The sequence below is a fragment of the Maniola hyperantus genome, chromosome 21 (genome assembly GCF_902806685.2).
Source record: "Maniola hyperantus chromosome 21, iAphHyp1.2, whole genome shotgun sequence".
NCBI lineage: Eukaryota > Metazoa > Arthropoda > Insecta > Lepidoptera > Nymphalidae > Maniola > Maniola hyperantus.
The window spans coordinates 1,235,587-1,241,005 of record NC_048556.1 but is presented as its reverse complement, the minus strand read 5'-3'; positions in this window follow the sequence as shown (position 1 = coordinate 1,241,005).

Here is a 5,419-nt window from a genome sequence, read left to right as displayed (position 1 = left end):
ATCGACTGTTTACAGTGCGAAGGTATCATGTGGTAACTGGCAACATGGCTGGATTACACCAAGGCAGTACGCGCCAGTGCACTGTCCAGTCCAGCACTGGATAGGGAAGTCATCAAGTATTCAGCTTCCCTTTGTATACAAGACACGAGATAAGAACCACTTTCACCCATCTGATACCTACCTAATTAGATCAAAAGGTACCTATTTTTTGTGAAATACGAGATCCTTTTTTTCACGCACATGCAAACAGTTATCTCTATCACTCATACCTATGTGACCTTTTGTCGGTCTCAACGACAGAGACAACGCTCTACGAAACCGTTATCGCTTTCTGAAGGTCGATGTACAATATTTTCCGCCGGGTACTGTAAGTACAATATTGTGATAATTTAAAGGGAACTTGAAACTACAAGGGTTCCAAACGCCACGCGCGCTGTTGTGAGAAGAGGCCTATAACAAACTCTAGCCGGGTATCCTTTTTTTAAAATCTGTAGACTAGCACTTGCCTGCAGTCAGACCTGGTGGCAAGTGATGATGCAGCCTAAGATGGAGCGCGCTTGCCTAGAAGATGACTATTCACTCTTGACTTGAAGGTAAAGGTAAGTAAATTTAATTTCTAAATTTCTGGTCTGGTCTGGTGGGAGGCTTCGGCCGTGGCTAGTTACCACCCTACCGGCAAAGCCGTGCCGCCAAGCGATTTAGCGTTCCGGTACGATGCCGTGTAGAAACCAAAGGGGTATGGGTTTAATAAAAACTGCCATACCCCTTCCAGGTTAGCCCGCTATCATCTTAGACTGCATCATCACTTACCACCAGGTGAGATTGCAGTCAAGGGCTAACTTGTATCTGAATAAAAAAACAAAAAAAAAAAAACATATTTTAATTGGAGGGGAAAACTGATGCTGGTCTTAGCGGTAATCCTTTGAGTAATCGGCACTGGCATAGTTTAATCCAGGCGTATTGGCAGAGCACAGTAGCTACTAGCTACTGCAATAACCAGAAGGTCAACAAGGAGCTTAGCAGTTATTGCTTATTGATATTGATGCTTTACTGATTATCTCGTTAGTGTAATCACTAGACGCCAGGGCCTAGCTGTTGGATAGAAGCAGGCGTTACTTTGCGGATTTCCAAGATATACCTACCAATCGCTTTCTTATTAAATAATCTGTCTGTGCATCTGTCGTGTCTGTCAAGAAAACCTATACCTCGGGTACTTCCCGTTGACCTAGAATCATGAAATTTGGCAGGTAGGTAGGTCTTAAAATGTACTTCCATTTTCAAAGGAAGATAACTATACCAAGTGGTGTATCATATGTAAGGGTTTACTTGTACGTTATAAAACAGATTTTTATCTATTTTTATGCATAATAGTTTTTGATTTATCGTGCAAAATGTCGAAAAAAATGCCAGAGTACGGAACCCTCGGTGCGCGAGTCTGACTCGCACTTGGTCGGGTTTTTATAATGGTCTGTACAGTAAAAAATATTTCAATTCAATAATTTAATGATACTTGCTTCTCTGAGAGACGCTTATATAGCGTAGACTGCGTGCTAGTGCACAACGCGAACTTGACTCTTGTGCACTGGCCAGTGGACAGTGGACTCTGGGCTGTGGGCAGTAGTGCAGTGCGCAGTCCTTGCAAAGTATTCAGTTCAACGGCCGCTTTGAATTGGCTCAATTGTTGCATCTCTACATCGAGTGACGCACCTGCCGTCGTTGCCGTCTGCCATCTACCGACACGGGCGGTTTGAGTACGTAACGATATTAAATATTAATATTATGCATTCTGGCCTCTCTCCGCACCTCATTCGAAATGGCATTCGGGGAGGGAACGCCCCGCACACCCACACAGCCCCCGCAGTTACCCGGTGCGGGCAAGCGCGGGTGACGTGCGGCTGTGTGCCGCCCTGTCGCGGAATATACCTACCTTATCCATATACATACTATTGTGTCCGTCGGTCTGTCAGCTAGCTTTTTAAGGCCCATATAGTTTGCATCCCAGGAAAGACTTATGTAACTGAATTTATTATTACTTTGTAACTACAATTTTGGTACATGAAAAATAAAAATAAATAAATAAAGACTATACCACCAGTTCCCACGGGATTTTTAATAACCTAGATCCGGATCTAACCCCGAACCCTCCGACTGAGAACCCGCTTGCCTAGCGGCTAACATTAGGCAATACTCTAATATTATTGCGGGTTTTCCTACCATCATAGTACAACAAATAACCAAACATCTAGGTAATTAATACGTCATCATTAAAGTGAATCATTACAATAATACAAAGAATACGTCATCATAAATCATTACAATAGTAGGTACCTGTCGGAAGTAAAAGTCGGTCAAGTGCGAGTCGGAATTGCACACGAAGGGTTCTATACCATCGTACAAGAAATAACACTACAATTTTATTAAATTTTTATTGCGGCCATTTTGGATTTTTTTATTATATCTACACATACATTCTGTGAAAATTTCAATTTCCTAGTTTCTACTTATCTGTCTGTCCGTCTATCAGTAATAACGTTTACGAGATACAGCCCGCTGACAGACAGACAGACGGCGAAGGGACGGGCGGGCGGACGGAGACAGAAAGCGGGGGCTTAGTAAGAAGGTCCCGTTTTCACCCTTCGGGTACGGAACCCTAAAAATGAAATATTACAGTCACCATTCAATTTGTGGTAAGTTTCCCCTCAGTGAACTAGTTACCTACACAATATTGTGTACGTTCATCACTTTTAAATATTTCAATGGCTAATAACTAATTAAGGAAAAGTATTATTTAGTTACTAACTAACTATCCAACAGGCAGTTTTCCTTACGATTCTGTGTGTGCGGTTTTCTGTTACGATCATGGCGTGTAGAGTTGCGATAATAGATCAACGATCCAAAATTCCCTGCTACATAATGTTATCAGCCCTGAACATTGACTTATATATTAATTCGTATGGACAGGGCTATTGAACTAACAAAATGACACCGACTCAGAGGTGCTTTAGCACCAATGCAACCTCAGTGACGTATGGATTTCAAACGGGTCGTTCATTAGTATAGCTAAGAGGTGGCGCTGATTTATTTGGTTCCAAGACCGTGAAAAATTTTGTTCGCTTGACCATATCTTGTCATTTATATCGATGGCCCTGAAATATCCCCGAGTAAGAAGGTGTGAGGCCGACTTGGCTTTTAACTTTTTTATACGACGGCACGTCCTGACGACGACGACCTGTGGTCTTATTAGTGGGAGGTCCCGGGTTCGATTTGTTTGTTGGTAATTCTATACGTGTTTATAATAAGCTTTCAGAAGACATACTGGAGATGTCTCTCAACAAGTTCAAAGTTTTCATAAAACGTAAACTTATTGAAAAATCCTATTAAATATACATAAGTATAGAATATAGATAGAAACACTATATTGCACACAACATGAAATAACTAAAAACAGTTGTATGCAAAGGCAGCCTTATTGCTCAGAGCAACCTTATAGGTAGGTATTCGACATAAGTAATATCATATTATCGTATATCCTAAAAGTGTGAAGGACCTCTGCCATGCGTGCAGTGAATGCGGATCCCTATTCCTAGCGCAGCTACAGACTACAGAAAACGATAGACGGAACGGACGGGGGTGACTGTACACAGTGTACGTACCGACAGTAGGACTTCGCTGAAGTAGCGACAAACGCCAAATCGACCAGGTCAAAGTATCATTACGAGTAGGTACTTTGATTTAAAAAAAGATTATTTATTAGTAAAATTTATCATGCTTACTAATATTCCCCTTTCCCCTTCAATTAAGCGTAAAGCTTGTGCTAGGAGTAGGTTCGACAATAGTGCAACGGGTGGGGTTTGAACCGGCGACCTTTCGGTTTTCAGTCCGCTCCTTTAACCGTGGAGCTATCGAGGCTCTTATGAGCTCTCTATTATGAGTACATACGATACATACGAGTAGTAAATGAAATTATTTTGAGTTTATAGGAGTGCTCAGAATCAATACCACTATATAGTTATATCTTATGGGAATTAATTTACGCAGAGGTTTCAGTTTGGACTTCGCCTTCGGGGTGAACAGTGGCGTGCACAGAGTTTGAAGCCAGGGTGAGCATTAGTAAGATAGGCCTTAGATACACCTTATAGAGACCTGCTGAATGGCAGGTCATAAAGAAAAATGAGCACTGGTCATTTCAACTAGGGTAAGCAGTACTTTAATGCCTCTATGAATAGAATAGAATAGAATAGAATGTTTTTTTATTCATGTAAACTTTTTAAAAGTGCTTATGAATAGTCAGGTTTAATTTACCACTGGTTCGGAATGCCGTTCCTACCGAGAAGAACCAGCAAGAAACTCGGCGGTTGCTCTTTTTAATTTTACAATTTACAATGTTATTATACCGTACTATACAAGCCATTGCAGCCCCGTGCATTGCTGGAGCGAGTCAAATCCAAGCTTTTTTTTGCACGCCACTGGGGGTGAACCACTAGTAATATTTTAATCTATCTATGACCTGTAGCATTGTGCGACCCGTCTGGGTGCATCTTCAGATTGGGCTACTTGTTTAGCGGTCACTGTAACGTAGCTTCACTTTTCAGTTTATTTTAGCACAAGTTGTTCCGTCTATCGTCAGTGTGTGCCTGCAGTTGTCTGCGGCGTCCACGGCGCTGTTATCACGTGGTAGGTATCACAGTAGGTATATGAGTTAAACACAATAATTAATATTAGAATCGAGTGCTGATAGCGATGTGTTGAGCTTCCTATTTATAAACATAGAAAATAGATAGGTATTTTTTTTTTATATATGCTATAGCCCTTGACTGCAATCTCACCTGGTGGTAAGTGATGATGCAGTCAGATGGAAGCGGGTTAACCACTACACCGTACACGGCATCGTACTAGAACGCTAAATCGATAGTCTCGTTAGTGGTTTAAGTTAAGACGTACAGCCTCCTCTTTGGGGTGTTCGGGGTTCGATCCCGGCCACGCAATTTCCATAGTTATGACTTATGTGCTTTTTAAACAATTAAGTATAATGACGTTTGACGACCTCCCTGGCGCAGTGGTTAGCGCTGTCTTATTAAGAGAAAGATTTTAGGTTCGATTATCGGCAGGTAGAATAAATTGATAAATAACGCCTTAATAACAAAGCAATATCTGAGCAACAAACGACAGAGTAATGTCGTTAAGTATTTATTAGTTGTGGAACAAAACGCAATATCTCGTATAGCGACACTACAGTCGCCGTATAAGGCGTGTCGTCCATAAAGGAAGCGAGCTATAAGGTGATCACTCGCCATTGTGTGCGCTGAAACTGCGCCAGCTGAAATGAGTGTGCCAAGCGTGTCAACGCGCCATACAGCGTAGCAATAGTATCCACTGTGAATTTATTATCATTCACTTAGCAGTTGGTACTCAGACTGAA